General features: G+C 36.9%; 1 pseudogene; it reads left to right on the top strand.

Moving 5' to 3' along the window:
* The first annotated feature begins 10,662 nt into the window (after positions 1–10,662).
* LOC126057295 (olfactory receptor 5V1-like) lies at positions 10,663–11,599 on the top strand (annotated as a pseudogene).
* Positions 11,600–18,001: the final 6,402 nt, after the last annotated feature.

Below are 18,001 nucleotides of genomic sequence, written 5' to 3'. Positions count from 1 at the left end.
ATAAATCTTTGTTAAAGCCATCCACTTGTGGTATTTCTGCTTTAGCAGCAGTAGATGACTAAGACTGTCCTGTTTTTTTTTTTTTTTTAATCCAGCCTGACACTCTCTTCTTTTTGACAGCACGTTTAGTCATTTATAGTCACTGTAACTACCAATATGTGAGGACTTACTTTTGCCATTTTGTTTTTAGCTTTCTTTGTATATCTTATACCAAATCTGTTGCTATTTTCCTCCTGTGTTTTCTTCTTTTGTAACTAGTAGATTACGTGTGTGTGTGCACGGAAACATTTTGCTTTCCTTCCCTTTTTGTTTTGGTTATGTTTAAAAAAATTTTTTTTTTATGGTTACCATTGGGATTACATTTAGCATTTTACAACCTGGTTTAAATGGATATAAAATTTCATAATATAGAAAAACCCTATACCTATATCTACTTTGTTGTTGTCACCAATTATATTTTTATACCTCCTATGCCCCATAAATTAAACTTATTTCTATGCGTTTGTAATTAAAGCATGAAGAACAGGACAGATGTATTTACCAATCCAAAATACCTTAAATCTGGCTTTTCTACTTACCAAGAAATTACCTTAATGTGGAAAATTGAATTACCAGTTACAGGTTGAAATGAGGTTGAAATTCCACTCGATTTGGATTCAAGGGTTGTAACAACACAATTTGTCATGTGCATGTTGAATAGTCTTAACAATATAAATGTGCATAATAATGCATTGAAATAGTGTTAATATTAACCAGTTTAGCATGGAAACAAAAATGTATAAGAAATTGATGTATAACCATATATTTCTGGAATGATTACTTTGATTACAGAAAAAAAATAGCATAATAACATTAACTATTCTTTAGTTATTCTTGCAATGAAATTCTCAGAAAACCGTTTGTTTATCTTAACCTAGACCATTGTCGTTTTCTACAGTTTTCATTTCATTTTCAACTTATATTTAATGCATTGGCTACAAAATGAGTGCCCATTATTAGGTTGGTAGTCATTTAGATTTATTAAAAAGAGAAGCATATTCCCCTTAGAGTCTTAACTGTTGTATTTTCCTTAAGGGGAAATTCGGTATAATATGAGTTATAGAATAAATTTCAATGTGCAATCTATTTTAACGTGAGGTGTCAATTTTTTTCACTGAGGCATTTTTATTGGCTGGATCACTTTACTTTCTTCCTGTTGAAACTTTATATTGGTAATGAAATCTCTGAAATTAAAAAAAAAGAAATTATGTGTTATATTCTGGACTTTCTAAGCTGAGATAAATAAATGGATGTTTATAGAAATGCTAATACCAAAAACCAAGCCAAACCCATTGCCGTTGAGTTGATTCCAACTTGTAGTGACTATATAGGACAGAGTAAAACTGCCCCCCACAGGATTTCCAAAGAGTGGCTGGTGGATTCAAACTCCCAACCTTTTGGTTAGCAGCCATAGCTCTTAACCACTGTTACAGAGATGCCAATATAATGTGAAAAATCACACATTCTAGTTTTCACTAGAAAACTAAACATTACATGAGTAAGACATTTTCTAATATTGAGTTGATGGCTAAACAAATATATAAAAATTGATTAATTTCAGCTCTAAAAAATGTGCATATCCACCCTTCTGTGTGTCAAACTTTTGTATGTAAATATGTGCTGTATCTAAAAATGCATGTTTCTGCCCCAAGTGCCTGGGTTCATATTCTTAGAATATTGTGTCCACGAGATGTAGCTAGACAACACAGATGTCACAAAACAGGTGGAGAGATTATGCTTTAGATTTTTTTTTAATATATATATTTTTTGTTTCTTCTAGTGTGTTAGCTATCAATTCATTTGGTTGAAAAGGAAGGTTATATATTCTCTTCCTTAGCAATATATGTTTTGAGGAAATTTGATATCCTATTTTTAAGAAAATCTAAATGTGCTACTTCCTTGATATTGATACACAAAATATAGTTTTGAATTTTCTTAAGATTTATTCATGATGATTTTTCTTGATTAACTGTCTTTTTCTCTATGTAGTGGAAACAGGAAGTAACTATTTGCTACAGAGAAAAGTTTTATTTGTGGTACCCTGCTTTTAACAAAATGTAAAAGGGAAAGAAAGAGAAATAACGAGAAAACTTGATTTTTGGGTAATTTCTAGGGTAAGAAGGCCCCTATCCTAAGTTATTACATATTTTACCATCTATGACTATGACAAAAGCTGAGTTCAACAAGTATTCTTGGCACCCTCGTATGCTTACATTTACAGGAAGTGGAAAGGCCTTACTTCATGTGACTTTCCTTATTCTCTAGAATATGAGCTATAGATCTATTGGGTTAATAAGGAAAATTATTGTCCTCAGCCACACTTCATTAAGAAAATTGTGGCTGGTATTTTTCTAATTAGAGGGACAAATACCTAGGGTATTTGCTTCAAAAGGACGGGATTGTTAATATAAGTATTGGATCTATCCCCACATGAGCAAATTCTGCATTGTATATGCCAAGACCGTAAATTAGGGAAAATACATGTCTTTTTTTTTGTTTGTTGTTGACAGTTTCTTTTTCCCACTTAATTTTTTGTGCTGAGTAGCTTGTCTTTATATATTGCCTTTTCCTCTCATGGGTTGTTGTCAATTTTGTTTCTGCTCTCTATTTTTTTCTTGTATTTTATTTTGGTGAGTAGGACAGTTAGTCTCCCTTGTGGTTACCTTAATATTTACCCCTATTTTTCTCAGTTTAAAACTAACTTTTATTTCTTTGTATTGCCTTGTCTTCCTCTCCATTTGAAAGATCTATGACTACATTTCCTAGTCCCTCTTTATTGTTTTAATGTTGTCTTCTTTTACATAATAACATTGCTCTTTCTCTGTTTTGAGCATTTTTTTTTATCTTGAATTATTTTGTGATTTCTCTTTCTGGGTTGACATTTGATTGCTCTGACCAGTGTTCTAGTCTTGAGCTGATATCTGATATTATTGATTTTCTAACCAAAGAACTCCCTTTAGTATTTCCTGTAGTTTTGGTTTGGTTTTTACAAATTCCCTAAACTTCTATTTATCTACAATTCTCGTAATTTCACCTTCATATTTGAGAGACAGTTTTGCTGGATATGTGATTCTTGGCTGGCAATTTTTTTCCTTCAATGCTTTATATAAGTCATCCCATTGCCTTCTTGCCTGCATGGTTTCTGCCGAGTAGTCCAACCTTATTCTTATTGACTGTCCTTTATAGGTGAGTTTTCATTTATCCCTCGCTGCTCTTAAACTTCTGTCTTTATCTTTGGTTCTGGCAAGTTTGATTATAATATGTCTTGGTGACTTCCTTATGTGGAGTTTGATGAGCATCTTGGATAGATATCTTCTCATCTTTCACAATATCAGGGAGCTTTCTGCCAACAAGTCTTCAACAATTCTTTCTGTATTTTCTATTACCCGTTCCTGTTCTGGTACTCCAATCACTCATAGCTTATTTCTCTTGATAGAATCCCACATGATTCTTAAGGTTTCTTCATTTTTAAAAATTGTTTTATATGACTTTTCTTCAAACATATTGGTGCCAAGTGCTTTATCTTCAAGCTCACCAATTCTGTCTTCCACTTGCTCAATTCTGTTCCTCTCACTTTCTATTGATTTGTCTAATTCTGTAATTTTATTGTTAATCTCCTAATTGCTGATTCCTGTTTCTTTATGAATTCTTGTAGCATATTAAATTTTTCATTATGTTCTTGAAGAACCCTTTTAATTTCTTCAACTGCTTTATCTCTGTGTTCCTCAGCCTGTTCTGCATATTGCCTGATCTCATTCCTGATGTCTTGAAGGGTTCTGTATATTAATCGTTTGTATTCTCCATCCAGTAATTCCAGGAAGGCACTTTCATCTAGAAGATCCTCTTATTCTTTGTTTTGAGAACTTATTGAACTGATTATGTTCTGTTTCTTTATGTGATTTGATATTGCCTGTAGTTTCTGAGACATCTATAAGTTATCGTATTAGTTTATTTTATGTTTGTTTACTATATCTTTGGCTCTTGCTTTGCTCTGTTTTGATATGTCCAAATGGGTTGCTTGAGTAAGCTAGCTTGATTATTTTCACCTTCAAAGCTCTGACATCCTGTCACCAGATGGTTAGAGCTATTATCAGGTGTATCAGTCCAGGAGTCCCTTCACTTTTCTTATATGGATTCAGCTGAGGTGTCCAGATAGCTGGTCGTCAAGTGTGTGGTCCAGGCTCTGTCCTAAAGTCTTAGAGGGGTAGGGGTGATTGGTGTTGGTACCAATATTTGATTGCAGCAATAGGCCACATTCTCAACAATGCAGAGGGCTGACAATCATCCCCCAAGTGTCTCAGAGGAAAGTGTATCCCTCTTTCCTAGAGCATACAGGTGGGTGAGTTCTGCAGATAGACCATGGGCACCTAATACTTTTGGTTGCAAGGACTGGGAGGTACCAGTTATCCTTGGATCCCTGTCACGGGTGGCTGGGTGATCTGAGTGGAGCCATCAGTGCTTAGGTCCCTGGTGTGTGTAGGTAAGGGCATTGTTTAGCAGGCAAAGCAATGTCAAACATTAAATGCCCACCTCTCCACCTCACAGCTGAAATGGTTGCAGTCTGCCAACAAGGGCCTATTCTCCAGAAATAGGCCCACATAGGTACATGCAGAAGAGAAAGGTGCTCAAAGTCCACAGACTGTTTATGCCTGGACAGGAGCTGCTTCAGTCCGGAGCTCCCCGGGTTAGTGGAGCTAGCAAATTATCTTTTCCCCCAATTGCAATTTTTTTTCCTTCTCCAAGGCCAGGAGGATGGCTCTAGGTGCTCACCAGTGTCTATCTCAGGCCAGGGAATTCACCCATTGAAGCCAGCTTGGAGATGGGGGGGGGGGACAGTAAAATATACGCAAGTACTTAGCTTTTGCCAAGAGTGCCTTTCTTCTTAGGTTCTGGAATTGTGAGTGGGCTGTGTGGCTGGCTGCTTCTTCCTGAGGAAACTGTGGCCAAATGCTAGTAGCAACCCGCTGCCACCACTCCTGGAATGGTGCCTGAGGGCTCCCTGCGATTCAGGTCCGGTGACTCCTCTCTGCTTCTGAATGGTCTCTTCCTCCCCCTGCCCCTCAGTTCATTTTCTAAGCTTGCCTTTGAAGCTCAGGGCTTCCAGCTTGTCACAAATATACTCGTTTCACTTGTTTTTTTGGTTCTTTATTTTAAAGAGGGCTTGCCGGAAGCGTCTGTCTATTCTGCCATCTTGGCTCTGCCTCTCGGAACAGATCTGTCTTGGAAGAAGTACAACAACAGTGCTCCCTAGAAGCTAGAATGGGGAGACTGAGTCTTACATACTTTGGACATTTTGTCCGGAGGGATTGGTCCCTGGAGAAGGACATCATGCTTGGTAAAGTAGAGGGTCATCAGAGAAGAGGAAGACCCTCAAACAGATGGATTTACACAGTGGCTGCGACAAAGAGCTCAAACATGCCAATGATTGTAAGGATGGCACAGGACAGGGCAGGATTTCATTCTGTGGTACATAGGGTCACTATGAGTCAGAACCAACTCAATGGCACCTAACAGCAAAAACAACACAAAGGAGACTAACAGTCTTACACATCAAAATAAAATACAGGAAAAACATAAAGACTCAGCAAAAACAAAATCAACAATGAAAAAGAGGAAAAGAAAATATTCAAAGAAAAACTACTCAGCACAAAAAATTAGGTGGAAAAAAGAAACTGTCAGTAACACACACAAAAAAGACGTAAAAATGACAGCACTAAACTCATACCTATCCATGAGTACCCTGAAGGGAAATTAATTAATTCACCAATAAAGAGACAGACACTGGCAGAAAGGATAAAAAATTATGACCTGTCTGTATATTGCCTATAAGAGACACACCTTAGACTTAAAAACACAAACAAACTAAAAATCAAAGGCTGGAAAAATAATATATCAAGCAAACAATAACCAAAAAAGAGCAGGAATGGCAATATCAATTTCTGACAAAATAGACTCTAAAGTTAAATCCACCACATAGGATATGGAAGGACACTATATAACGATTAAAGGGAAAATATGCTAGGAGGATATAACCAGACTAAATATTTACACACCCAACAACAGGGCATCAAGATACCTAAAACAAACTCTAACAGCATTGAAAAGCAAGATAGATAGCTCCACAACAGTAGTAGGAGACTTCAACACATCATTTTAGGTGAAGGGCAGAGCATGCAGAAGGAAGCTTGATAAAGACACAGAAGCTCTAAATGCCACAATCAACCAACTTTACCTTATAGACATATACAGAACACTCCACCCAACAGCAGCCAAGTATACTTTCCTTTCCAACACACATGGAACATTCTCTAGAATAGACCACATATTAGGTCATAAAGCTAGCCTTAACAGAATTCAAAATATCGAAATATTGCAAAGCATCATCTCCGATTTTAAAGCCATAAAAGTAGAAATCAATAACAGAAAAAGTAGGGAAAAGACATCAAACACTTGGAAACTGAATAACACCTTGCTCAAAAAGCACTGGATTATAGAAGAAATTAAGGATAGAATAAAGAAATTCATAGACTCAAATGAGAATGAAAACACTTTCAGGACCTTTGGGACACAGCTAAAGGAGTGTTCAGAGGTCAATTTATACCAAGAAATGCACACATCCAAAAAGAAGAAAGGGTCAAAGTCAAAGAATTACCCCTACACCTTGAACAGATAGAGAGAGAACAACAAAATAAACCCTCAGGCATCAGAAGAAACAAATAGTAAAAATTAGAGCAAAATTAAATGAAACAGAGAACAGAAAAACACTTGAAAGAGTTAACAAGACTAAAAGCTTGTTCTTTGAAAAGATCAGCAAAATCAATAAACCATTGACCAGAATGACAAAAGAAAAACAGAAAACAAAGCAATTAACCTGAATAAGAAATGAAATGGGCTGTATCACAACAGAACCAACTGAAATTAACAGAATCAGATCAGATTACCTTGAAAAATGTAATCTAACAAATTTCAAAACCTAGAAGAAATGAATAAATTTCTAGAAACACACTATCTACCTAAACTAACACAAACAGAGATAAAACAATAAACCCATAACAAAAGAAGAGATTGAAAAGCTGATTTAAAAAACTCCAAACAACAACAACAACAAAAGCCCTGGCTCTGAAAACTTTACTGTAGATTTCTACCAAACTTCCAGAGAAGAGTTAACACCACTACTACTAAAGGTTATTTCAGAGCGCAGAAAAGGATGGAATACTCCCAAACTCATTCTATGAAGCCAGCATTACCCTACCAAAACCATGTAAAGACATCACAAAAAAGGGAAATTCTGGACCTGTATCCCTCATGAACTTAGATGAAAAAATTCTAGACAATAGAATTCAACAACATATCAAAAAAATAATTCACCATGACCAAGCGGGATTCATACCAGCTATGCAGGGATGGTTCAACATTAGAAAAACAATCGATGTAATCTATCATATAAATAAAACAAAAGAAAATAACCACATGATCTTATCAATTAATGCAGAAAGGGCATTTGACAAAGTCCAACACTGATTCGTGACAAATACTCTGAGCAAAATAGGAATAGAAGGAAAATTCCTCAACATAATAAAGGGCATTTATACAAAGTCAACAACCAACATCATCCTAAATGAATAGAGTATGAAAGCATTCCCCTTGAGAATGGGAACCAAAGATGCTCTTTATCACCACTGTTATTCAACATTGTGCTGGATGTTCTAGCCAGAACAATTAGGCTAGATCAAGAAGTAAAGGGCATCCAAATTGGAAAAGAAGAAGTAAAAGTATCTCTATTCTGTGATCTCATACACAGAAAACCCTAATGAATCCTCAAGAAAACTACTGAAACTAAGAGTTCAGCAGAGTATCAGGGTACAAGATAAATACATAAAAATTAGTTGGAATCCTTTACACCAACAAAGAGAACTTTGAAGAGAAAGTCATCAAATCAATACCATTTACAGTAGCCCCCAAGAAGCTAAAATACCGAGGAATAAATCTACCCAGTGGTGTAAAAGACCTATACAAGGAAAACTACAATATACTACTGCAAGAAACCAAGAGACCTCCATAAGTGGGAAAACATACCTTGCTCGTGGATAAGAATACTCAACATTGTAAAAATGTTTATTCTACCCAAAGCGATCTATAGATACAATGCAATCCTGATCCAAATACCAATGACACTTTTTAACGAGATGGAGAAACAAATCACCAACTTCATATGGAAGGGAAAGATGCCCCAGGGAAGTAAAAAAAAAAGCATTTCTGAAAAAGAAAAACAAAGTGGAAGACCTCACACTACCTGATTTTAGAACCTATTATACTGCCACAGTAGTCAAAACAGCCTGGTATTTGTACATCAATGGATACATAGACCTATGGAATGAAATTGGGAATACAGACGTAAACCCATATAAGCAGCTGGTATTTGACAAATTCCCAAAGTCTGTTACATGGGGAAAAGACAGTCTCTTTAACAAATGGTGCTGGCATAACTGGATATCCAATTGCAAAAAAAAAAAGACCCTTACCTGATGCCATGCACAAAAACTGACTCAAAATGGATCAAAGACCTAAATATAAAATCCGAAATGATATAGACCATGGAAGAAAAAATAGGTACAATGCCAGGAGCCTTAATACACGGCATAAAAAATAAAATTATACAAAACATTACTAACAATGCACAAACACCAGAAGACAAACTAGATAACTGGGAGCTTCTAAAAATCAAACACTTATGCTCATTCAAAGACTTCATCAAAAGAGTAAAATGATTACTTACCTACACACTGGGAAAAAGCTTTTGGCTATGACAATTCTGATCAGAATCTGATCTCTAAAATCTACATGATACTGCAAAAACTCAACAAGAAAAAGACAACCCAATTAAAAAATGGGCAAAGGATATGAACAGGCACTTCACCAAAGAAGGCATTCTGGTGGCTAACAGATACATGAGGAAATGCTCATGATCATTAGTTATTAGAGAAATGCAAATCAAAATTACAATGAGATACCCAACAAGGCTGGCATGAATCCAAAAAACACAAAACAGTAAATGTTGGAGAGGTTGTGGAGAGACTGGAACACTTAAACACTGTTGGTGGGAATGTAAAATGGCACAAACACTTTGGAAATCAATTTGGAGCTTCCTTAAAAAACTACAAATAGAACTACCATACCATCTAGCAATCCCACTCCTTAGAATATATCCTAGACAAATAAAAGCCTTCACGCAAACAGATATATGCACACCCATGTTCATTGCAGCACTGGTTACAATAGCAAAATGATGGAAGCAACCAAGGAGCCCATTAACAGATGAATGGATAAAAAATTTATGGTATATTCACACAATGGAATACTACACCAAAATAAAGAACTACAGTGAATATAGGAAACATAACATGGAGGAATCTGGAAGGTATTATGCTGAGTGAAATTAGTCAGTCGCAAAGGACAAATATTGTATGAGTCCACTATGGTAAGAACTCAAATATTTTAAACACAGAAGAAAATATTCTTTGATAATTACACGGTGGGGATGGAGGGAGGGAAATATTCACTAATTAGTAGACAAGAACTATTTTAGGTGAAGGGGAAGAACACACAATACGGAAGAGGTCAGCACAACTGGACTAAACCAAAAGCAAAGATATTTCCTGAATACAACCAAATGCTTCAAAGGTCAGAGTAGCAGGGACAGGGGTGTGGGGACCATGGTTTCAGGGACGTCTAGGTTAATTAGCATAACAAAATATATTAATAAAACGTTTTGCATCCCACTTCAGTGAGTGGTGTCTGGGGTCTTCAACGTTAGCAGCCACCCATCTAAGATGCATCAATTGTTCTCAACGCACCTGGAGCAAAGGAGAATGAAGAGCACCAAACATGTAAGGTAAAGATTAGCCCAAGAGACAGAAAGGGCCACAGAAACCAGAGACTCCGTCACCCTGAGACCGGAAGAACTAGATGGTGCCTGGCTACCACCAATGACTGCCCTAACAGGGAATGCAACAGAGATTCCCTGACTGAGCAGGAGAACAGTGGGATGCAGATCTCAAATTCTGGTAAAAAAAGACCAGACTTAATGGTCTGAGACTAGAGGGATCCTGGAGGTCATGGTTCCCATCCCTTTGTTAACCCAAGGCTGGAACCATTTCCAAAGCCAACTCTTCAGACAGGGTTTGGACTGGACTATAAGACAGAAAATGATACTGGTGAGGAGTGAGCTTCTTGGCTCAGGTGGACATATAAGACTATGTGGGCACTTCCTGTTAGGAGGCGAGAAGAGAAGGCAGAGGGGGACAGGAGCTGGTTGAATGGACACAAGGAATACAGGATGGAGAGGAGGAGTGTGCTGTCTCATTAGGGTGAGAGCAGCTAGGAGTGCATAGCAATGTGTCTATAAGTTTTTGTGTGAGAGACTGACTTGATTTGTAAAGGTTCACTTAAAGTGCAATTAAAAAAAAAGGATGACTCAATGGCAATTGGTACTGGGGTATCCTAATTAATTTCATCAACAAAACACAATTTGCTAAGTGTATCTCATCACTGGTCTCCTTAGCTGAACCTAACCTGTATGTGTTGGTTTCATTCCCTACAGAAAGACCCCTGTGGTGAGAGGAAATGGATGACTACAGTCTAATCGCCATCACGAAGTTCATCCTTACTGGGCTGTCTGAGCTCTTAGAGGTGCACTACGGTCTCTTTGTGGTCTTTGCTGCCATACAGGATTTCATCTTGGTGAGAAATGGGGCTGTTCTCCTTGCCATTGGGGCTGAGAAAAAGCTGTGCACACCCATGGATAACTTTGTTTGGCAAATTTGTCTCTCTTAAGCATTTTCTACCCATAAGCTACTGTTCTCAAGAAGCTCAAGAACCTCTTGAATGAGAAGCAACGCATTTCTTTTGTTGGGTGTGCTATGCATCTTTTCTTCCTGGTGGCTCTGGCATGGACTGAAGTCTTTCTTCTCATCGTCATGGCTTATGACCAATATGCGGCCATATGTTTCCCCATTTTGTTATACCCTCATCATGAAAAATGGTTCCTGTTTCCATCCCATGGCTGTGGCTTGGGCAGCAGATTTTGTGAATTCCCTTCTGCACACAGTGTTCATGTTCTGCCTGTCTTCCTGTAAGTCCAATCAGGTCAACCAATATTATTGTGACATCTTTCCCATGGTGGCACTGTCCTGCTCTTCCACATACATGGCAGAAATGTTTCTCTTAGTGGCAGGAGATGTCTTGGGTATCAGCGCCTTCCTGATCACTGGTCTCTCATGTCTACACCTTATCCACCATCCTTAAAATACAGTCAATGGAAGGCAAGCAAAAGACTTCTCCACATGTGCTTCCTATCTCCTGTTGTTTGATTGTTCTGTGATACAATGATATTTACATACATCCACCTCTCTTCCAGTTACAACTCCCCAGCTGGAGACAGGTTCATCTCAGTGTTGAATGGGTCATGTAAAACCCCATCATCTACAGCCTGAGAAGCACTGAGTTGAAAAGAGCTCTCATAAAGATTTTATTTCATAAGATCTGTTTAGGACAAACATGATTTTAAGACAATGTTACACACTTAGACTGAATTTATAGGAAGGATTGGAAGAATTCATAGAAAGAATAATTTTCTATTGATATAGAGAGGACATAGCTACATATATATAGAAATTTATAAGCACACGCATAAGTATATCTATATTTATGCCTATTTATACAACTATACCACTATCCGCAGGGAGTATAAAATTTATCACAAAAATAGACTTTTTTTTGTAATTAGGGAACTGTTAACAGTTGCAATGGTTTAAGAGGTATAAATTGTGTGTCTCTTAAGTAAATTTGGATATATGGTCACATTCTGTACCCATAGCCATACACATACCTATACCTAATGTATACTTATACGCATATAGATCTATATCACAAATATCATATATATATACACATGCATTCATTTTTATTTGTTTCTATATCTGTATCTAACTTTCTAATTCATCTTGCTTTTACTTTATTACCTTATTTGCCTAACACTTATCCTGATATGACTCCTTAGCTTGATCATTTTGCTCTTCTTCTTCTTCAACTTTGGTTTCCACTTACTCTATATTTCTCTGCTTCTCTCCCTTTCCTGTGACCACATCCATTTTCAGTTTTCCTGTTCATTCAAGGCAAGGACTTACTTTTCAGCATTTCTGCCAATAGGTATCTTATTTGGTTATTATATTCCTACTAACTTAACCTTATCACGTTCAAAACTACAAATATCTTCTGACACACACATGCACCCATTAATCTTCTCATCAGCTACCTCATGTTTTTCTTACTTTTATAATTTTTTTTTTTCAAGCTACTCAGACTAAAGTCACTTGTAGCTAAGCACTCGCATTTTGTGTGAGTAAAGAGCTGTGATTTCTGACTGTGGATCACTCTCCATTCTCACTTCAGTCTCTTCCTATTACCTGTAGGAATAGTAATATTTTCTCTCTGGCTACTGCTTATGTGATATACCATGCGAAGTATGCAATAATGTATATTTTTCTCAATCCTTTCCCCAATTCTTTCCACTCCAATTACTTTTCAAAAAATAGTCCCTAGTGCGGGCATCACATTTGAATATGTTCTGTTATCACAGACAATATCTGAGACCCTCTTCATTTCTGATTCTCTGTTACACCCTGGTATTCAATGTTACCTTTGGCTTCCTCTCAACCACAATTTTTCCTTCCTTGACTAAGTGATCACATCACAAATTAAATGTTCTTGTGTTATTGAAAGACATCTTGTTCTTCCAATCTCTGGACTGTCATTGATCTTTAAGTCATTTAAAAAAATTTAACATGTAGTAGCCTTATGTTATGTGTATTTGTTTCATAAGGTAGGGACTGTAAGTGCATTGACATGTCATGTTTTTAATAATTACATTTCCCAAAATTCAGCAATGTCCCATTTTGTATTTTCCACATTTGATGCTTCCTTAAAAAGCTAGAAATAGAACTATCATAAGATCTAGCAATCACACTCCTTGTAATATATCCTAGAGAAATAAGAGCCCTCACAAGAATAGATATATGCACACCCATGTTCACTGCAGCACTGTTATCAATAGCAAAAAGATGGAAACAACCAAGGAGCCCAACAACAGATGAATGGATAAACAATTAATGGTATATTCACACAATGGAATACTACACAACGGTAAAGAACAAAAATGAATATGTGAAACATCTCATAACAGTGGGGAATCTGGAAGGCATTATGCTGAGTGAAATTAGTCAGTCATAAAAGGACAAATATTATATGATACCACTATTATAAGAGCTCAAGAAAAGGTTTATACACAGAAGAAAACATTCTTTTATGGTTATGAGGGTGGGAAGGGAGGGAGGGAGAGGTATATTCACTAATTTGAAGACAAGAATTATTTTAGGTGAAGGGAAAGACAACACACAATATAGGGCTAGTCAGCACAACTGGACTAAACCAAAAGCTAAGAAGTTTCCTGAATATGACCAAACACTTCGAGGATCAGAGTAACAGGGACATGGGTCTGGGGACCATGGTTTCAGGGGACATCTAGGTCAACTGGCATAACAAAATGTATTAAGAAACCATTCTGTATCCTTCTTTGGTGAGGGGTATCTGGGGTCTTAAAAGCTAGCAAGTGGCCATCTAAGATGCATCAATTGGTCTCAACCCACCTGGAGCAAAGGAGAATGAAGAGCTCCAAAGCCACAAGGAAAATGTGAGCCCAAGAAAGAAAGGACCACATAAACCAGAGATTCCATTAGCCTGAGATTAGAAGAACTAGATGGTGCCTGGCTACCACCAATGACTGCCCTGACAGGGAACACAACAGAGAATCTCTGATGGAGCAGGAGAAAAATGGGATGCAGACCTCAAATTCTAGTAAAAAGACCAGACATAATGGTCTGACTGAGACTGGTGGGACCCCAGAGGTCATGGCCCCCGGATTCTTTGTTAGCCAAAAAATAAAATCACTCTCGAAGCCAATTCTTAAGACAAAGATTAGTCTGGACTATAAGATATATAATGATACTAGTGAGGATTGTGCTTCTTAGCTCAAGTAGACACATGAGACTATGTGGGCAGCTCCTGTCTGGAGACAAGATGAGAAGGCAGAGGGGTACAGGAGCTTGTTGAGTGGACATGGGAAATACAGAATAGAGAGGAGTGTGCTGTCACATTGTAGGGAGAGCAACTAGGGTCACATAAGAATGTGTATATAAGTTTTTGTATGAGAAACTGACTTGAATTGTAACTTTCACTAAACCAAACCAAAACCCATTGCCATTGAGTCGATTCTGACTCATAGTGACCCTATAGGACAGAGTAGAACTGCCCCATAGAGTTTCCAAGGAATGCCTGGCAGATTCGAACTGCTGACCTGTTGGTCAGCAGCCATAGCACTTAACCAATATGCCACCAGGCCTTCCACTTTTGCTAAAGCACAATAAAAAAAAAACATTCCCATAAATTAATTCATCAAACATGTAGCTAGACAGATAAAATCTTTGACATATCAAATAAATTCCCTTTTTAATAAATCTTTTAAACTTTTTCTTTTGTTGCATATCTCATATAGTACAACCCCCCAAGTGGCAATAATGAACACATTCATCAGCAGATGCAAATATATGTATCCCTTCTGTAAGGCATAAAAAGGAAAAGTATATCAACTTGAATATTAACTGAATATAATATCAGTAAGTTTGTTTTAAGTTACCTAAAGATCTTGCAAGTTGTTTTAAGGCTATATACCTCAAAACATAATTAGTGTTGAAATAAATTTTGATTAAATGATCTATATTTTCATTCAAACATTTATCATTTCGTTTTAGCTGTGTCTCATTATGATTTCTATTTTCACTTCTAAGAATTCGTCTACAACAGAGACAACTTGTTTACAGTGCCTTTGATGGTGAGCCACCCAATTTCTGATAATTGTAGTAGGACAGCATTTTTTCTGTTTTATTTTGTCTTGAAAAGTCTTCTTCTAGTTGGGAGGGATCCTTTAAAAGCTTTCCTGGTGCTACATGGCCTCAAAGACTGGGAACGAGGATACCTGATCCTGTTCCACCACCCCCAATCTTTGGCTTATGATCAGAGACAAGAATTGGTCATCTCAGTTAATTTACATATGTTTAATTTGGTCTAGTTATTTTGAAATATAAAATATAACCAAATTCTTTCCCATTTACTATTCTCTTAGTAAATAGTTTTACCTTTTGTATATCATAGCCTTTTATTTTACCCAGTAAATACTCAAGCTGTTTAGTAATTTTGTAAATGAATGCATTAATCCTTGGATATCCATTTTCCCCCTAATCTTGTCTTATGCCTCCCCTTTCTCATTCTAGAACTACTAATTTTATTTTAAGACAAGATTTCCCTTTTTCCTTAAATAAAACACATTTCATGCAATACCTAGCTTAAGTTACTTGGGAATGTTTTGCTTTTAAGATATATATATATACACACACACACTACGGGACATAAAAGTCTTTGTCAAAACAAGTTTACTTTCATTAATTCATTGAAATATTCAGACTAGTAAATTTATATAAGTGCTTATTTATCACTAAACTGAACAAATAAAGTTTCCTAAAGGAATATTATAATCTGGTTTTTAATAATAATACCATCCAGAGGTAGGAAAATATCCTGTTTTCACAACCCCATTTTTGCATGCTTTATAGGGTCCTTTAGAGAAGCAATGTACAGTAATTTGTCTCTTTTTAAGGGCTTTTTCCAATTAAAAAAATTCTGTCTTTTTTGTGTGTATTTCAAATAGACCAATTTAAATAAAAATTCCTCAGAGTATCTACTAAAAGTCCAAATCATAAGACAGATGTAAGAAGCAGACTTTCTTGGAAGAGAAAACTGAAATTTTAGACAGCCCCATGAAAAACACCAGCCATGGCCTTTAACCTAATACAAGACAGAAACCTAGATACAAATGCTCTAAACTAGATGCAAGTTCTCAGTATAAGACAAAGCTCACATAAATTCACTTTTCTGTGATGCCAGTTCAAAAATCTGGCTTAGGCAATACCAAACAAGACACACATATGGGGAACCTAGTTTCTTGAAATGCATCTAGCAAATTTTGGTAGCATCGACACAAGTCAATGGAAAAACAGGTTCTAGATAAAATTTGTTAAATTGCCAGAGCCTCAGATGAAGGGATCTCAGACCCTCTGACAAATCTGACTACCAAACAATAGTTCCTCAAAAGAAAAAAGTAGAGACAACACAAACAGAAACTCATTTACTCTAAGTGGAAGAAAAAGAGCAGATGGAAAATCCTTTTTCCTAAAGAAATAACTGGAATTTAAAATTACTTCTAGTATATTCAGCTTATAGTGTTTTTAAATAAGAATCCCAAACTGGCATTCTGATAGGGAGAAATTCAAGCTCATTTATCAAGAATGTTAAGAAGAGGGTGAAACTTTGGTTTCATTCCTTCTGAATTGTCACAGAAGAAAATCTATCACAATTTTATGCAATTTTGAATGTGTACAAAGGAGAAAAGTAATACAGGAAAGTTGTTTTGTGTCTGTGCTACATCGGATTTTAAAAGACATTTCAGACAGGTTTATCGGCTGACTTTGTTGTAAAGAAAGGGAGATCAGATAAGGTGTTATCAGTGGAATAAGAAAGCAAAGATGAATGTAAAGGAGTAGCAGCTGGCAATGGAACAGAGGGAGTAGGGGATGAATTTTGACATTGCAATTCCTTATTTTGCTTAGTTAATTTGGAAATGGTACCTTGCAGAGAAGCAATTTTACTGATGTGACGTCTTTTGGAGGCCATTAGATGCCAATCAAAATAGGCATCCCATTGTAGCTGCCTGATTATTTTCTAATTTACTGTGCAGGAAAATTAGTTTATTTAGTTCAAAGGAACCCCATAAAGGCCACCTATCCCCTACACTGTCTTTTTTAAAGGCATGCCAGGCTCCAAAAACAGGCAAGTGCATTAGCCAAAATGTTTGTACATATAAGCAGCTTAGGTGCCTGAAGGCAGCCCTGCCAAGTCTTTAGAGCCAGCTTTTCCCATCGTACTAAACAGTAAACTGCACCTGCTGTCAAAATCTAAATTTGCACTCAAGACTGAATGGCTGTTAAGAAGAGAAAATGAGTTTAAACTTAGCGGGTTGAATCCTTGATTCTCCCAGATTCTAATAAAGTCCTATCAGGGATTTTGCTGCAGGGTTGGGAATGGGTTTTGCTTAGACCAATGTGGACCTTTCTTGTGTGAGTGTTTGCTTGAGGCCAGCAGGTGGCCTAATGCACTGGCTTGTCTCACACCCAGCTTGTCCTGTCACAACAGTCTTTAATCGTCTAGTGTATAGTGGTTGCCATACTGGCTTTTAAGTGGTTGTCCTGTGCCCTTTGTTTTTGTGGCTTATTAGACCTAGAAGTATAATGTTAACAGCCTCAAAAAACTCTATGTGGCAATGAACTCATCAAACTAGTCAATGTGAACTGAAAATGAAAGAATGAGAGAAAGGCAGCAATAACTCTAGAAGACCATCAAAACAAGGAAAAGGAGCTAGGCTCAAGAGACTTTATGTGGGGTGACTCCCTGAAATCTGGGGAGAACAGAGAGCACAAGAGGCTCATTGTACCAGGACCCTAAAGACCATCACGCTCTGGGGGCCACAGAAGATAATGTGCCTTTGAATCCCATGTATCTGACACCAGAAAATGTCAAAAATAAGAAGTGTACTCTGTTAAAATAAAAGCAAAGAGATTTATTGGAGGCTTGAGACAGTTCAAAGTGGGAAAACACATGATCTTGCAAAGTTAATGCAAGTGCTCCTGAGAATTGCAGGTGAACAGGAACATTTATAGCTTAGAATACAATTTTTCTGATTGGCAATTGAGGATTTAGGGAAGTTGAAAGCAGGCTACCTTGAAACAAAGATTTTAAG

The sequence above is a fragment of the Elephas maximus genome, chromosome 13 (assembly GCF_024166365.1).
Source record: "Elephas maximus indicus isolate mEleMax1 chromosome 13, mEleMax1 primary haplotype, whole genome shotgun sequence".
Lineage (NCBI taxonomy): Eukaryota > Metazoa > Chordata > Mammalia > Proboscidea > Elephantidae > Elephas > Elephas maximus.
This window is presented reverse-complemented; position numbering and strand designations above follow the sequence as displayed.